The sequence below is a fragment of the Bos javanicus genome, chromosome 17 (assembly GCF_032452875.1).
Source record: "Bos javanicus breed banteng chromosome 17, ARS-OSU_banteng_1.0, whole genome shotgun sequence".
NCBI classification, from domain to species: Eukaryota; Metazoa; Chordata; class Mammalia; order Artiodactyla; family Bovidae; genus Bos; species Bos javanicus.
Window position 1 is genome coordinate 53,073,968 of NC_083884.1, and position 18,474 is coordinate 53,092,441.

An 18,474-nucleotide genomic window follows, 5' to 3' on the forward strand; every position below is an offset into this window, starting at 1 on the left:
TCACAGGCCAGGAAAGAGCAATTCCAGGGAGATTCTCTGCCCATAACTCGCTGTGTGGCCTCACTGAATGACTCAGCCCTTCTGGGCTTTTGTCTTCCTGCCTTGCTCAGGCTGCTTCTGAGCATTGACTTTCTGAGCATGATGAACTGTAATGTACCGTGCACATCCGAGAGGGGGTGGCAGCCTCTCTAGGGGCATTAGGGCTGCCGGGCTTTGCCATATCTCCTTCAGGGCCATGCTGGTCGCTCCCAAGCCCACCCCCATTGGAGGAGGGGCCACTACAGCCCCAGATGCTGCTGTGTACCCAGGCTGCGGATAACAACACGCAGCTCTCTCTCCGCCTGTCTGAGGTCTATACTCCTGTGCACACTGTTGGGGGGAGGCAAGTCTGGCTCCGTGAACAGTCTGAGTCACAGACGCTGTCAAGAAAGCCGGTGTGTTCTTCCAGGGACGTGACAGGGAGGGTACGCTATTCTTGGAGAATCCTTTGGTTGCTCTCAGGAACAGCTAAGGGAGCAGTTCGTAATTAGCACTTTGGCTGCTGAGCAATGTTATCTGCCTGTCGCAGGGCTGCGTGAATGTTTGCCGGGCAAGCCTTCCTGAGTACCCACTAAGCGCGAGGCCCCTGCTGCCTGGCACCTGCCAAGAATGACAAGATGAACAGGGTGAATTTGCTCTCCTTGCATCATCCCCAGTGCTCTTCTACCCATCAGCAAGACAGGTGAGGCCCCAGCCGTGGGGTTGGCTGTGCTGTGGGGAAGGCACAGCTGTGTGCAAGTGGATCGGACCGTCCCAGAGGGTGCTGAGCCAGAGGGCACATGGCATCAGGACCATGGCCCATATCAGGACAAGGGGTCACCTGGGCCGTCACCTAGAGGACGGGCATTTAAGGGGGACGGCAGAGGCCTGGATCAAGAAGTAGCCTGGCATATTCCATGAAGAGAAAGCAGCCCAGGTGGCTAGAGCCATAGGAAGGCAGGCAAGGCCCAGGTAGTAGAATCTCCTTCCTTTTTAAGGCTGAATAATATTCCCACCAGGTCTTCAGTGACTTGTGAAATGTCTGTCTTCCCCAGTGTAGGCCGTGGGCTGGTACCTCCTGTCAGATCAACAATAGCATTAGATTAGAAATAAAGCACACAATAAATGTAATTATTCTGAAACCATCCCCCAGTCCCCAAGTCCGTGGAAAAATTGTCTTCCATGAAACTAGTCCCTGTTGCCAAAAAGATCGGGGACCGCTGACCTAGGGGCTCCCCAAGGGCTCTGTCTTGGTCCCCTGCTTCCCCAGCACCTGGCACAGAGCTGGACCTCTGGCTTAGTAAACACTGCTGCTTGCGTGCCATTCAGAGGGGCCCCAGTGTCAGATTTCTTGCTGGGAGGAGAGGTGGGAGGGACTGATTGAGACCTGATTTTAAGGACTTAACTTGCAAGGTTATGGAGTTAAGATTTTAGCCTCTAGGTGTTTTTCTGTTCTTACAAGCCACACAGGGAACTTATTAAAAATACATATTCCCAGGTCCCACACTCTGTAGTGCAGCACTTTTGGGCTGGAACCAAGGAATCTGTGTTTGGAAAGAGAAAGCATCCTTGATTTCCAAGATCAGCCAGGAACATTAAAATAAAGCCAAGTAACGACTCTTGGGCAGAATCTACATGGGGTTGGCCCTCAGGTCCAAGGTTTGCCCTCATGACAAAATAATCCAAAAGAAAAAGACAAAAATGATTTCACGAAGTCATGCATCTTTGTAAAAAGCATTAAAGTTTTTTTTTGCTTTAAACAAACATTTTTTTGCTGTGAGCAAAAAAACCTGTTTGTGCACGGTATATCTGGATTCGGATGCAGTCACTACTAACCCATCAATAAATATCTCTAGCCTTGAATACACCACTTAAAATTTTGATTCCTTTCCAAAATGGGGCACACTTGCCTTTTCCACCTTGGAGAACTGAGCTGCAAAAGTGAGAGTATGAAGCTAAAAGCATTTGTAAACTATAAAATGTGGTTATTTGTACTTGGGGGATAGATTTATATAAATTGATGTAAATTTAGAAGAATTTGTTCAGTTCTTAAGCTATTTCTATCCTGGCTGCAGAGAAAAATAGATAAACCTGACTGCAATGTGTACTGAGTAACCAGGCACAAGATCCTTAATGACAATGAGCCATGGTTTTCCTCAGCTATGTGTGTGTGTGTGTGCGTGCTGAGTCGCTCAGTCGTGTCCCGACTCTTTGTGACCCCATGGACTATAGCCCGCCAGGCTCCTCTGTCCATGGAATTCTCCAGGCAAGAATACTGGAGTGGGTTGCCATGCCCTCCTCCAGGGATCTTCCCGATCCAGGGATGGAACTCTCATCTCTTAGCTCTACTGCATTGGCAGGCAGGTTCTTTACCACTAACGCCACCTGGGAAGCCCTTCTTCAGCTCTAACAATGGGTATAATAGGGACTTCCCTGGTAGTCCAGTGGGTAAGACTCCAAGCTCCCAATGCGGGAGGCCCCTGTTTGATCCCTAGTCAGGGAACTAATAGATTTCACATATCGCAACTGAAGATCCAGCATGCTGCAATGAAGATGGAAGATCCTGAGTGCTGCAACTAAGACCTGGTACAGCCAAATAAATGAATATATATATATATAAATGGGCATAATAGCCATGCAGTAGAATGCTATTCTGCACAAAAAGGAGTGAGGTACTGACACAGGCTACAAGGTGGATGAAACTTGAGGCGTGATGCTGAGTTTAAGAAGCCAGACACCAACAGCTATTGTACGATTCCATATGAAATGAAATATCCAGAACCAGCAAATCCATAGGAGCCAAAAGCAGATTAATGTTCCCCGGGGAGGTGAGGAGGGGATGGAGACTGAGTGATGATGAGTGTGGGGTTTTCTTTGGGGATGAAAAATGTTCTGGAATTAGACAGTGATGATGGTTGCACAGCTCTGTAAATAATACATCAAAACCCACTGAATTGTCCACCCTGAAAGACTGAATTGTATGCAATGCAAATTACACCTCAATAAAACAAATAGATAAATGAGGGTAATATATCTAACTCAAGGCAGTCATGAGGATTAAGTAGCTCATAGTTTATTCATGTGGCCTGAATGTGTAAAATGATTGAGGCAATTTATACACCAGGGGAACAAGCAGAAAATCTGATTTCCACGCATCGGGATGCAGGGTATGATAAGGCCCTGGTAGGGTCTTCGAAAGAGTCAAGATGGAAGGGACTGTGTTTTTTTTTTTTAAGAGGATTTTTAAATTATTTATTCATTTATTTATTTTTGGCTGCGATGGGTCTTCATTGCTCTCACGCGGGCTTTCTTTAGCTGCGGCGAGCGAGCTACTCTCTGGTTGCGGTGCGTAGGCTTCTCATTGCGGTGGCTTCTCTTCCTGTAGAGCACAGGCTCTAGGGTGCACGCTGTGGCACACGGGCTTAGTTGCTCCGTGGCCACGACATGTAGAATCCTTCTGGACCAGGGATTAAAGCCTGTGTCCCCTGCAGTGGAAGGTGGATTCTTAACCACTGGACCACCATGGAAGCCCCTGAACTGTATTTTCTTGTCATCCTCCTCGTGGTGCCCGTGATGAACTAGGGTGGGGATGGGGCTTAGTCTCTGAGTCTTCAGTTGCTCCAGCATCTGTGTCTTCAAAGAACATTTCAGTTGGTTCTTGGGATTGCCAAGTCTGGGAAACACGGTTTCAGGCATCGTGGGCAACTGTGGGCAGTTTCTTGGAGCTAAAGGGCTCTGATGCTCACTGAAACAACTAGAGCACTGGGCCTGGGCCCCATTGGGCTGTAGCTTTTGCAACAGACACTGTTGGGGGACTGCCCCAGTGCTCCAGTGGCTAAGAATCTGCTTCCAAAGCAGGGGAGTTGAGTTCAATCCCTGGTCAGGGAACTAAGATCCTACATGATTCAGGGCAGCTAGAGAAACTCAAGTGAAAAAAAAAAAGATATTGTGGGGACTTAGAGCCTTGGGTTAAGGGGGTAGGACCAGGGACAATGGCTCCTAAATATCCCAACATGAGGTTGATGCCCCTCCCGGTTTGAAGCCAGCCTGGCAGGGCTATGTGCAGGCTGCACAACACCAGTTATTTATTTTTTTGAAGCCAACGAAACTCATAAATTGCAGTTGATGGTTGACAGGCCCTGAATAAGCTGGCTCAGAGCCTAGATGCTGGAACCTTGCACACAGTCGGCTCCAATTGGAGGTTTGCTGGTTGGGTGTGCTGGCCAAGCAAAATGAACCTTTTCCAGGCAAAAATCTATTCAAGGTCTGTGCTACCTGCCTGCAAGCTGTGGACGCTCCATCAGTATGCGTTAGACACAGGAATTAACAAAAAGAGTGGAAATATGAGGACTGAGAGCTGGCCACCGGTTTAGCCACCTGGTCATGGCCTTGACTGATGCAGTTTCGGGGATGTAGTGGGCTGAAATCCCAGGAATAGCTAGTTCTGGAGAGGATTTTTGCTATAATGGGGAGTGGAGAGATGGGATGGTTCCAAGAGGAACTGGGGTGTAGAGAGCTGTGGGACCGAATCTTTGTGTTGTACACCTACAACTAATAGATTTTTACATGCCAATTATATCTCAAAAGTGTTAGCTTAAAAAAGATATCAAGGGGCTCCCCTGGTGGACCAGTGGCTGAGATTCCACACTCCCAGTACAGGGGGTGAGGGTTTGATCCCTGGTTGGGGAATTAGATCCCCCATGCCACAACTAAGCGTTCCCATGCCACAACTAAAATATCCTGTGTGCTGAAGCTAAGACCCAGAGCAGACAAATAAATAAAAATGAATTTTTAAAAAAATTTAAAAAAGAAAGCAAGCTATTAGGGGTTTTTTGTAAATATGGGACCTATTACCAGCACATTTGCATGCTGATGGGACAGGGGACTGCTGAAGACAGACAGAAACTGATAGGAGAGAGTTAATTTAGAAGAAGGTTCTTTTTTTCTGATCTTTACATTTCTAAATATTTATTTATTTATTTATCATTTAGTTATTTTTGGCTGTGCTGGGTCTTCATTGCTGTGCTGACTTTTCTCTAGTTGCCTCAAATGGGGGCTACTCTTCGTTGCAGTGTGCGGGCCTCTCATTGCAGTGGCTTCTCTCGTTGTGGAGCATAGGCTCTAGGGTGCAAGGGCTTCGTTCGGTAGCTGCAGCCCCTGAGCTCGGTGGTTGTGGCTCCCAGGCTCCAGAGCACAGGTTCAGGAGTTGTGGCACACCAGCCTAGTTGCTCTAAGACGTGGGGTCTTCCCGGACCAGGGATCAAACTTGTGTCTTCTGCATTGGCAGACGCATTCTTTACCACTGAGCCACCAGGGAAGCCCTGCTCTTTAATTTTCATTTGTTTTTTTAAATTAAAGTACAGTTGATTTACAACATTATGTTGGTTTCAGGTGTAAAACATAGAGATTCAGTATTTTATACATTTATACCCCATTTAAAGTTATTATAAAACATTGGCTATATTCCGTGTGCTGTACAATATACCCTGTATCTTATTTATTTTATGCTGCCTAGTTTGTGCCTGTTGATTCCCCACTTCTAGCTTGCCCCTCCCTACTGGCATCCGTTGGTTTGTTCTCCGTGTCTGTTTTGTTACATTTATTAGTTTTATTTTTAGATTCCACATATAAGTGACAACATACAGTATTTGTCTTTCTCTGACTTATTTCGCTAAGCCTAATACCATCCAAGTCAACCCATGTTGTTGCAAATGGCAAAATTTCATTGTTTTTTATAGCTGAATAGTGTTCTATTGTGAAGAAGGCAATGGCACCCTACTCCAGTACTCTTGCCTGGAAAATCCCATGGACGGAGGAGCCTGATGGGCTGCAGTCCATGGAGTCGCAAAGAGTCGGACACGACTGAATGACTTCATTTTCACTTTTCACTTTCATGCATTGGAGAAGGAAACAGCAACCCACTCCAGTGTTCTTGCCTGGAGAATCCCAGGGACGGGGGAGCCTGGTGGGCTGCCATCTGTGGGTCACACAGGGTCAGACACGACTGAGGCAACACAGCAGCAGCAGCAGCAGTGTTCTATTGTGTGTGTATATAGTGGATCAGACGGTAAAGAATCAGCCTGCAATGCGAAAGACCTGGGTTCAATCCCTGGGTTGGGAAGATCCCCTGGAGAAGGGAAGGGCCAACCACTCCAGTATTCTTGCTTAGATAATTCCATGGACAGAGGAGCCTGGCAGGCTGCAGTCCACTGGGTTGAAAGGAGTCAGACATGACTGAGTGACTTTCACTTTCATATACACCACAGCTGCTTTATCCACTCATCTGTTGGTGGACACTTAGATTGCTTTCATATTTTGGCAATTGTAAATAATGCTGTTATGAACATTGGGGTGCACATATCTTTTCAAAATAATGTCTTCATTTTCTTCAAATTTATACCGAGGAGTGGGATTGTTGGATCTTATGGTAATTCTGGAGAAGGGACTGGCAACCCACTTCAGTGTTCTTGCCTAGAAAATCCCATGAATGGAGGAGCCTGATGGGCTACAATCCATAGGTTGCAAAGAGTCAGACGCGACTGAGTGACTGAACAACAAAACAACATGATAATTCTATTTTTAGTGTTTTGAGGAAACTCCATATTGTTTTACACAGTGGCTGCATCAATTTATATTCCCACCAACAGTGTTCAAGTGTACCCTTTTCTCCACATTCTCTCCAGCATTTGTTGTTTGTGGTCTTTTTGATGACAGCCATTCTGACAGGCGAGAGGTGATAGCTCTTGATGGTTTTGATTTTCATTTCCCAAATGACTAGTGATGTTGAGCATCTGTTCATGTGCCTGCTGGCCATCTGTATGGCTTCTTCAGAAAAATGTCTATTCATGGAGTTCTCTGACGGTCCAGTGGTTAGGACCCTGTGCTTCCACTGCAGGAGACATGAGTTCAATCCCTGGTTGAGGAACTAAGATCCCACATGCCATGCGGCATGGCCAAAAAGAAGAAAAATGTCTGTTCAGTTCTGCCCATCAGGAAAAGGTTCTTTCTACTGCACTGGGTCTTTGTTGCTGTGCAAGGGCTTCCTCTAATTGTGGGGAGACTTGTTGCAGAGCATGGTAGCTCTAGAGTGCTGGCTCAGTAGTTGTGGCACACAGGCTCAGTAGTTGTGATTCTTGGGCTCTGGAGCACAGGCTCTGTAGTTGTGATACACAGGTTTAGTTGCCCCAAAGCATGTAGGATCTTCCTGGACTAGGAATCGAACCCATGTCCCCTGCATTGGCAGGCAGATTTCTTAACCGCTGGACCACCAGGGAAGTCCAGAAGAAGGTTCTTAAATGACGAGGATGGGACTCAGTGCTCGAGAGGTTGACCTCTCTTGGGAGCCACCATGCTCTTCCTTTGTATTCATAGCAGGAGCAGTAGGTACTGGTGGATTAGTGGATTCTAGGGTGGGAATTTGGAGAAGGTGATGGCACCCCACTCCAGTACTCTTGCCTGGAAAATCCCATGGACAGAGAAGCCTGGTACGCTGCAGTCCATGGGGTTGCTAGAGTCAGACACGACTGAGCAACTTCACTTTCACTTTTCACTTTCATGCATTGGAGAAGGAAATGGCAACCCACTCCAGTGTTCTTGCCTGGAGAAACTCAGGGACAGGGGAGCCTGGTGGGCTGCCGTCTATGGGGTGGCACAGAGTCGGACATGACTGAAGCAACTTAGCGGCGGCAGCAGCAACAGCGTGGGAATTTGAGGGAATAGAGAACAGTTGAGGAGAAGGTATAAAATACTGGGGTGGGTGTAGGAGCAGAATCACTGGGGCAAGATTGCCAGGTGCTGAGTCCTCTGAGGTGTCCACGAGCCCCTGGAGCCCAGGCTGGTATGAGAAGTGAGCATTCGGTGCTGGGAGCCTGATGTTTATTTCATGTTGTCGTTATCACATCGTTATCGTCACATAAGGGGTCGTCCCAGTTTGGGTGAAAATCTCAGGTCTGGCTCTCATTACCGGTTTTTCTTATTAACTCTCCTGCCCAGAAGCTTATGTTTCCCAGGGGATTCATGAGCGGAGGTGCCCTGGGGTACAGCCTGCAGCAGAACCCCAGCCTGTGATGGATGGCATTCTTGAACACCAGCTTAAGCACAGCTCCCGGCTCCCCCACTAACCTGGAGGTGCTCCCACCTCCTAGCATCTGGTTTGGTGGGTTCCTTCTCCTCCTGACCCAGTAGCTGGGGGACATTCTCCCCTCAAGGGGTGCTCATCTCTAAGGCCAGCGGACTCCCCTGAAGCCCAGATGCAGGAGCTTAGATGAACAGATGTGGGTACTGCCAACATAAGAAAGTGACCTGGGTGCCACAGTGGTACCACCCAGGGGAGGCCACCAGGAGCCAGAACCTCTGAGCCATCCCCCCGGTGATGGCTGTGTGAGCCACAGCTTGGAGCCAGACTGTCAGCCCGGGTCCCTCTGGGTGTGTGTTTCTGTTATGACCTCTAAGCATCCAGTGGCATTCTGTGTGAACGGCCCCACCTCCTTTGAGCTGTGCTCAGTGCTAAGAGCGGGGAGTGGCTCCCGGGAGGCCAGCAGGGTGTTGGTCTTGGTGGCAGTGACCAGCAGGGTCCCCACAGGGTGATCAGCAGAAAGGGTGGGTTGAGTTCTGGCTAGTGCCCCTCTTGCTCATCTTGGAGGATCTGGATCTTGTTGTTTTTTTTTAATCTTTTTTGGCCACACTCCACAGTATGAGGGAATCTTAGTTCCTTGACCAGGGATCAAACCCATGTCCCCTGAATGGGCAGCTTGGAGTCTTAACCACTGGACCCCCGCCCCCCAAGAAAGTCCCTGGGGGACTTCAGTTTGAATTTCCTCACCTGCACATCTCCTCTCTTTGTTTCCTGACAAGCAGGGTTGGAGCTGGCAGGGAGTAGGAGTCATGAAATTGGGGAAAGTGGGGTGCCCCTCGCCCTTAGTGTTGTGGCTGTCCTTGAGAAGGGCGCCAGCCTTCTGGGGACCTGCTTTGCTGTCTGCACCATAGCGATAAAAAGTCCTCGCTGCTCAGCCCCAGCTGCTGTTTGAGTTGGGGTGTTACAGACATTATGCTGCAGAAGCCTCGCACACGTCCCAAGGGTCCCACCCCCACCACCCAGCATGCCCAGCCTGCAGAGCACTGTGAGCTGCCCGCAGGTGGCCCCTGTCCCTGGAGGGAAGGGCTGATGACTGAGTCCCGCAGTGGCTTGGCAGTCGTCCCCAGGTTGGCACTGCAGGGAAACAGCGAGGAGACATGTGGCCTTTCCTGGGATGTCAGTGACTGCAGGGGTGCTCGGGGCTTTGGGGCTCCATGGGGCCCCCTTCAGCACTCAAGCTGCAGGGTGCTGTGTCATCATCTTCTAAGGTTACAGGACACGGAGGGAGTCTGTGTCCTCCAGCTCTTCACACCTGTGAAATCCAGGCGTCAGTCTCCCCATTTATAAAGTGAGGGTTGGACTGGAATGGGGGTGTCCTATACTGTTCCCCATAACCTTGGAGGAAGTCCAGTGTCTAACAGATAAAGGTGAGACTACTTGGGGGCAGGAATTGCAAGCCCCTGCCCTGTTCCTTCCAGCTCAGAATTTCATGGGGGGATATGTCTGCTCCTGCTTTTACCCCAGGGGACAGAGAGGCAGCTAATTAGTGGTCACACTCTCCCCCCACCACCCCTCATCCCCTCCACCCAGGGCCTGGTGCGCTGGTCCCTGGGACACTGCCCCTTTCCCCTCTACACCCTCTCCCATTCATCTGGAGCCTGCCGTCCCTGGATCTGGATGGCAGGAGGAGGTATGGAGGGAAGGAGTTGCCCACATGGGGGCAGCTGAAGTTCTTTTAAAATATACCCACTTTGGCCCCTGATTGGGGCCCTGTAGGCTGGGGAAGCAGAGAGCAGAAGAAGGGGGCTTCCTAAAGACAGCAGCAGAGAGACCCAGGGGATCCAGAAAGTTCGTTCCCAATGTGCCCAGGGCCCCTCCCGTCCCCACCAACCGTCCCCTCCTCTGTTGTGAATGTGTAGGCAGGCTCCGCTGGCCTGGCTTGGAGGAACTTCCAGACCTAATGGCCAGAATGCAGCTGAATTGTATTTGGATGGATTCCATCCTCCGCTGCCTCTGCACAGCCTCACTCCTAAATTCCATCTGTGACGTCAAACCCCAGCTAATCACGGAAAAACAGATTAGGTTCTCTGTAAACTCAATTCTCTTGCTCCCCCTCCCAGTCCGGGTGTCTTGCCCTGGCCTCCGCTCAGAGCCACTGTTGTATCTTCCCAGCTGCCCACCCTTCTGAGCCAAACCCTAATAATCCACCAGTCTTCTCTGATAATGCCCCCCCAACCTGGGGTCCCTGGAGACCTTTGAACTCCCAGCTAGGGAGGTCCCGAGAGCTGTCCTGCCCACAAGTCCTTGAGCAGAATCAGATATTCTGGGTCAACTGCAGGCCCATTTTCTCTGTCTTCCCATGTTAGTTCTCAGGGGATGAGCTACCTGAAAGGGGGAGGGTCACCCCCCACCCCTGCTCTCCCCAACTCCCAGCCCAAGCCAGGGCTCTGGGCCCAGCAGGACACAGTCTGAGCCGTGCATCTTGACCAGAGGTGGATCTGCCCCTCGTGGCCTCCCTGATCGCCATGCCAAGTGGCCCCCACTCTGACATCACCTGGCCCTTCTGCTGTTTCCTGATGAACATGGAGCCTGGGAGTCTTTTCTAAGGTCATGAATACAGGGATTCTGGAAACCCAAGGCTTTTCTAGAGACAGGTGCCACATTGAGGGGCCCTCTAGGAGGTCTGTCACTGTTCTTGCAGAGAGGCTGGGGGGAAGGTAGTGGTTTGTGGGGGACGGTCACACAGACTCCTTGCCTGGCTTCCCACGCAGGCAAGCCTCTGCAGACTTGTATATTTCTTTCTTCCGTCTCATTCTTCTAGCCCCAAAAGCTGCCCTGTGGAAGGCAGTAAAATATAATTCTGTCTAACCCATCACGACTCCAGTGGGGACCGAGATGAAATGTGAGTCTGCCTCTCGAGCCCAGGCAGCCGGAGTGGGTGTAATGAGATCATCTGAGGGTTCAGGGCTGGGTGAGGAGGCACAGTGGACAGGCGGAGGCCAAGTCACACTGCCTTCCCTCTTTAGGGGGCTGGGGTCTGTCTGTGCCCCACCCCTGGCTCCAGACTCAGCCAGAGAGGGAACACAGGGACTCCTGTGTGCCCTAACCAGGTCTGCATTCTGGCTGCAAAGCCAACCAGCACCTGCCATTGGTCCTGCGGACACTGTTGTCCTGGGTGCTGGGCTGTCTTTCCCTGATGCTGGTGGGTGTAGTGTCTGCACCTGTGCCTGCACCTGGCAGCCCAGCCAGGCACCCACGGACTCTGTTCCCCAGGCCCTGCCTTCCAGACCCTGCTCAGCACAGCAGCACCTCCTAATTGCTAAGCTGAGTGCTGGCTGGAACCGGACTAAAGTGTTTTATGGGCACAATCTCATTTAATCCACAAGACAGCCCAATGGGGTAGGTGCTGTTCTCACCTCTTATTTTGTAGAAGATCAAATGAAAGAGCAAAGAGATTAAGCAGTTTGCCCACAGTCACTGCTGGGAGGTGGCAGAAGGTCTGACTGACTCAGAGTCCATCATTTTCACAACTACACGGACAACCTTCTCTGGCCGGTTATACACATACTTCTCACGCTCTTTTGCTGCTGCCTCATGAAAACATGAGTGATAAAGAAAAATGCTAGTAAAAGTTGCCCCAAATTCCATCAATTTGCGATAACCCTCTCCAGCATCCAGGCTTCCCAGGTGGCGCTAGTGATAAAGAGCCACCCTGCCAATGCAGGAGACATAAGAGACTTGAGTTCGATCCCTGGGTTGGGAAGTTCCCCTGGATGAGAGCATGGCAACCCACTCCAATATTCTTGCTTGGAGAATCCCATGGACAGAAGGGCCTGGTGGTCTATCGTCCATAGGGTTGCAAAGAGTCAGACACAACTGAAGTGACTTAGCGTGTGCATGCACAGCATCCATTGAACACTTTTCCAGATTCTGTATAGATATGCATGGCATGATACAGATATGTACAGAGTAGTAAAAGCTTTTTAAAAAATGCTATAATATTTTAATGCTCTAAAATATGCTTTTTTATGTATTTATGCATTTTATTTTTCGTTTATGGCTGTGCTGCACAGCATATGGGATCTTAGTTCCCCAACCAGGGATTGAACCTGGGTCCTTCACATTGGACATGCAGAGTCTTGACCACTGGACTGGTAAGGAAGCCCCTCTACATGCATTTTAAAAATAAAAATCAAATTTAATTTTACTTGAATTTAACCAACGGCAAATCACCTATTTGCATGTATTTGTTAAACTTCAGAAAAACATTTATTCAAACATTTCAACATTTCTTCAGTGATAATAGTTTCTAACAGGTTAGAGTTAAGATGAGAAAAGAGGAAGCAAACTTAACAGGTTTATTATTATTATTATTACTATTATTACTTTGACTGCACCACCAGGCTTGTAGGTTCCCTGATTAGGAATGGCACCTGTGCCCCCTGCAGTGGAAGCACAGAGTCTTAACCACTGGACCATGAGGGACTTCCCTTAAGAGGTTTGTTAGATATAATTCACATCTCATACAATTCACATTTAAAATGTACAATTCAATGGTTTTTGGCCTATTACATTAATTTTTTAAATTGTGATATATATTTATATATGACAAAATTTGCCTTTTTAACCACTTTTTAAGTGTAAAATTGTGTGGCATTGGTACATTTACAGTGTTGTACAACTATCCCCACTGCTATTTTCAGGATTTTTTTAATCACCAAAATTGAAACTCTGTAAGCATTCAATAATGACTCCCCATTCCCCTCTTCTCCCTTGCCCCTGCTAACCTCTAATCTACTTTCTGAGAGAAAAACTTTAAAAGGTTTGAGTTGTTAATTTTTTAAGTAATAAGATTTATTTTTTAGGGAAGTTTTAAATTCACAGCAAAATTGAGAGGAAGGTACAGAGATTCTCCATATACTCCCCACCCCCACCTATAAAAGCACAGCCTCCCCTATTATCAACATCCCCCACTGGAGTGGTTCATTACAACTGATGACACTACATCGATATATTGTTACCACCCAAAGGCCATCAGTTCATTTCAGTTCAGTTCAGTCTCTCAGTCGTGTCGGACTGTTGGCAACCCCATGAATCGCAGCATGCCAGGCCTCCCTATCCATCACCATCTCGTGGAGTTCACCCAGACTCAAAGGCCGTCACGCTTTTTGTGTTGTACCATCTGTGTGTTTTGACAAATGTAGGATGATGTGCATCCGACACGGTAGCATCATGTCCAGAAATTCTACTGCTCTAAGAATTCCTGTGCTCCAACTATTCACTCCTCATTAGTTTTTTAATCTACATAATGAATCAACTTCCATGCCATGGAAGTTGAGGAAAGTATCGTCAACTTCTGTTCTTCCATTCTCAATTTTTCTTAGTTATATTATTTATATACCATGTCAAGGTCTTTGTGTTTTATTCAGTAACCATAACTGTCATGATTTCAAAAATACGACTTAGTATTCACCAGGATCTCTCCATTGATGAACTTACTTTTATTTATCTTTGGGTTGAATGGATTTTAGTATCAGGCAATGTTAAAGACACCTCATGGATGTCTAAGTTCCTAAATTCATGTTTCAGAATGTCTATTCACTTTATGCTTAAAGGACAGTTTAGCTGGATATAAAAATTCTGGCTTACATTTTCCTTCTCTTAGAACTCTGTAGATATTGCTCCACTGTGTTTTGAAATTGTGTTGCTGAGGAGGATTTTGATTGTCCTCAACCATCTCCACATCCACCCTGGTTGTATGATTCTTTATCCTTTAAGCTCAACCAGGTTTTTAAGGATGTCTTGATGTTTGTTATACCGTCAGGTTTTCCTGGACCACAGAATGGCAGTTAATCTGCAGAGTCAAATCTTTTTTTATTTCAGGAAATTTTTTTCATTATATATTTGAATACTTCTCCCGCTTCCATTCGATTATTCTATTTTCTCAGAGAAGCATACCAATTAGATATATGTTGGATTTCCTTCTGCCTCCCATATCTGTCATTTTGTCTTATTAGTCTTCACTTAATCTTCTGTGAGTTTCTCAAGCCCGCCTACCATCCTTGATTGTTCACACTATGTTTTGCCTCTTTATTCATTGCTTATGATAAGGCTCTAAAAAGTATCTGTGATGTATTTATTTTTCTTTTCCATTTTCCCCTGAACTCTGCTTACCAGCCTTTCAGCTTTCATCTCTTCTGTTATCCAGTAATTTCTTATTTAAATTTCTGTTTACTTTCTTCCACTCCTCTGCCCCAACTTGTTTCTAAGAGATTATATCTGTAATTTCTCTGACTCAAGGGAGAGCTGTTTTTCTGAAATCTTTCTGCATTTTTCTGGATGATTCCTCCTGTGATGCATGTTCGTCATTTCCCACCCCCCACCCATAATGCACACGACCTATGTGAATTTCTTTCTTATTATTGTTCTGTAGCTACCTTCTAAATAGAAGCTTGCAGGAAATGCAGGGAATGATCCAGGGCAGTCTGCAGCTGCATTTTGGGCTAATTTATTGTCTCCCTCCCAGAGCTGTTATTTATCCTGTGCCCATGGCTTCCAGCTCTCTCAGGTTTGGGGGTTCATGCAGTCATTGTGGTTCATAAAAAAGCTCTTTAAGTCTCTGATTCTCTGTCTTATTATCCATCCCCTCACTGCCCTGCCTCCCTCCCAAGCCCCATTCACTCCTTTCCTTGGAAAACTTAAGTTCTGACATAGAAATGGCATATTGGTGTGATTTGCCCATCGACTGTCACTCCCCGTCCATTCCATAATGTAAAATTGCATTTGTAAGTGTATTCAGTTGTTCACAGCAGCCCTATTCCCAATAAGCTCCAAATTGAAAATTACCCAAATGCCCATCAACGATGGAATAGTTAAATCAATTATAGCATATTTGCGGAGTGAAATGCTAGATAGCAATGAGACTGAGCCCTCTACAATCACATGCAGCAAATTGGATGAACCCTGGGATCATGATGTTTCAAAAGCAGCTTAGAATCAAAAGTGCACTTACAGCATGATTTCATATGAAATTGCTCATTTGGTGGGTCAAAGACAGTTGGATATTGGCAGTTTTGTAGGCTTCAACCTATTGCATGCGTGCGAAATTGCTTCAGTCATGTCTGATTCTTTGAGACCCCAAAGACTGTAGCCTGCCAGGCTCCTCTGTCCTTGGGATTCTCCAGGCAAGGATACTGGACTGGGTTGCCACTTCCTCCTCTAGGAGATCTTCCTGACCCAAGGATTGAACCTGTGTCTTTTATATCTCCTGCGTTGGCAGGCGTATTCTTTACCACTACCTGGGAAGCCCAGGCTTCAACCTAGTACAAAATACAAAACAGGCAAAGGCAGGACAGTGGTTGTCCATGGCTGGAGAGGTTGTGCCTTGGTGGGTTGAAGTGGGGGCTCTGGGTTGTTAACTTTCTGTTTTTTGACCTGGGTTCTGGTCACATAGGTGTGTTCAGTATGTGAAAATATACCGATGTGTACTTATGTGCATGTTTCTGGATCTATGTAATAATTCAATAAAAAAAATAGAAAAGAAAGGACTTATCTGGTGGTCCAGAGGTTAATAATACTCCATGCTCCCAATGTGAGGGGCCTGGGTTCCATCCCTGGCCAGGGAACTAAGATCCCACATGCTGCAGTTGAAAGCCTGCATACTGCAACTAAGACCCACTGCAGCCTAATGAAAGTGAAAGTCTCTCAGTCGTGTCTGACTCTTTGCGACCCCATAGACTATACAGTTCATGGAGTTCTCCAGGCCAGAATACTGGAGTGGGTAGCCATTCCCTTCTCCAGGGGATCTTCCCAACCCATGGATCAAACCCAGGTCTCCCACATTGCAGGCAGATTCTTCACCAGCTGAGCCACCAGGGAAGCCCGAAAGTACTGGAGTGAGTAGCCTATCCCTTCTCCAGTGAATCTTCCCAATCCAGGAATCAAACTGGGGTCTCCTGCACTGCAGGTGAATTCTTTACCAGCTGAGCTACCAGGGAAGCCCACAGCCTAACAATAAAGAAAAATAACTTTTAAAAACTTAAAGTAGAAAACAAAATGTGGGGTGATGGCTGTCTTCCCCTGGGGGCATCCACAGCCCTAGACTCCATGGTTCTGTGTCTTCCAGGAGGTGATGTTATTTGTTTGGAGGTCCGAGGTGGCACATGTTAGCTCTCAGCATGTCCCTTGCTGACAGCTCTGGCCTCGTGGCGTCTGGCTGCTGTCCTTCACGGACTGTGGTTAGGGGGTGCAACCATTTCCTCGCTTCACGGCCATGGTGACTTTTCTGTGTCTTTAGTCATTCGGTGTCATTTTGAGAACGGAAGTGCCCCTACTCCTCCATCAACAGGAAGTCAGGATGGTTGTCTGAACCGACTAGTGTAGGTGTAGAAAGAAACAGATCTGATTTTAAGTAAATAAAATGCAAGTACCTGACGAGGCAAGAGACTGCCAGGCCCTTCAGAGTGATCTCCTTGAAAGAAAACCCCCAGATGGCCCATGTCCCTCTCCTGAGCGCTGCTCCTCTGGCCGAGGCAGAGTGACCTGAGACAGGCAGAGCACCGGTGGCTTCCCAGAGATCAGCCTGAACGGGCGTGGGTGACCGCAGACCTTCCCCAGGGCTGTTCGGAAGGACAGCTTGACTAATGTGCAGAAGTGCTAGTTAAGAAACATGGGCTTTGTGGTCATACCCCGTCTGGCCAGCGTGTCTTTCCTCCCCTGGGAGAAAGCCCTTCTGGAAGCAAAGGCAGATCATTTGTCACCCTGCTTCCACTCAGCCTGACACTGGACTCCATGCACACGTGAGTGGGCTGTCATGCCTGGCTTCAGGGAGTAGCCACATCTAGGCCTTGAACATGTTCTGCCCTGGGGACAGTGGCTGCCAGTGGCCTTTGCACCCCAACCCCTGCCCCAGTACCATCCTCCAGGGACACCATGTGACAACCCTGGGGTTGCACCATTCAGATGGGTCATCACGTTCTTGCCCCAGGGCCTTTGCACATGCTGTTCCTTCTCCCAAAGCATCCTCCTCCCACCTGCTCTGCTGAACAGAATCTCACAGACCCAGGAAACCCCACTCATGTCATCTGGAAGCTCCACATTCTGTAAAGCCTTTCTGAAATCCCCTCTGAGTGACGAACACCCCCTGGCATGCAAGCACTTCACCTGCCCTTATCTCGGTGACCCTGATGATGACTCTGGACAGCAGGTGGTGTTATCCCCATTACGTGTATAGAGAGACTGAGGCACAGGTCACACAGCTGAGAAAGGCATTGTCAGGTTATGACCTCAGATCCCAGGGTGGAACTCCACTGTGACTGCCAGTGCATTTTTTAAAGACTTTTTTTTTAACGTGGACCAGTTTTTCCAAAAATCTTTATTGAATTCGTTACAATATTGCCTCTGTTTTATGTTTTGGCTTTTTGGCCGAAGGGCAAGTGAGATCTTAGCTCCCCTACCAGGGATCGAACCCGCACCCCCTGCATTGGAAGGTGAAGTCTTAACCACTGGACCACTAGGGAAGTCCTTGCCTGCACATTTTGTGTCACTCTTAGAGTTCTGATTCCTCTCCCCTATTGTTAGTTACCATGCAGTTAAATGGGCTTCTCCTGTGGCTCAGTGTAAAGAATCTGCCTGCAGTGCAGGAGACGCAGGTTCAATTCCTGGGTCAGGAAGGTCCCCTGGAGGAAGGCATGGCAACCCATTCCAGTATTCTTGCCTGGAGAATCCCATGGACAGAGGAGCCTGGAGGGCTATAGTCTATAAGGTTGCAAAGAATCGATGCGACTGAGCACACTCGCACGGAAGGAAGAAGCGTAGTCCAGCCCCACAGCCTGCCCTGGTGCCTAGCAGGCCACAGGAAGCAAACCAGCAAACACTTGGTCTGACTTGTGTACAGGCGAGTATGGGCAGGTCATCTACTGTGGAGCTCTGAAGAGCCCAGAGTGCAGATTGCTTAGATTCCTACAGTTTCTCAAGAACTTTTAGAGTTTGCGTCTGACCTCTTTGTTAGCATCTGTCTTCTTTGTTATTTAGACAATGTGGGTCTTGCCCAAGGTCGTTCTCAGTCATTGCATTTATCCCTTGCTGCAGGAGCCCACAAAACAGTGGAAACGCTTTGGAAACATGACACTTACTGAACCTAGGTTTTCCCTTCCTTGTCTCCAGTCCTCATTTCATCCAACCTCTCAAACATTAATTGTCTCTCGTTTTGAGTGTGTGTGTGTGTGTGTGTGTGTGTGTGTGTGTGTGAGTCAGGAGGTGCCCAAATTGGTGTCTTACTCTCTTGAGAGTGTCAACCTAGGTGTTGTGCTGCCCCAGCTGAGCCCAGGGGTTGTTTCTCTCTCTCTCTCTCTCTCTTTTTTTTTTTGGCTGCACTGAGTCTT

General features: G+C 47.9%; 1 protein-coding gene across 23 annotated transcripts in view; it reads left to right on the forward strand.

The window, feature by feature from the left end:
• PITPNM2 (phosphatidylinositol transfer protein membrane associated 2) overlaps positions 1 to 18,474 on the forward strand; it is a 159,827-nt gene that overhangs the window by 101,334 nt on the left and 40,019 nt on the right. For 4 of the 23 annotated variants that reach the window (XM_061384629.1, XM_061384634.1, XM_061384635.1 and 1 more), the window contains one exon: positions 569 to 721. The exons of the other annotated variants lie outside the window; for them this stretch is intronic. The gene's annotated coding sequence lies outside the window, so the exon portion shown is untranslated. The remainder of the gene's footprint in view (positions 1 to 568; positions 722 to 18,474) is intronic. 23 annotated transcript variants of the gene reach the window in all.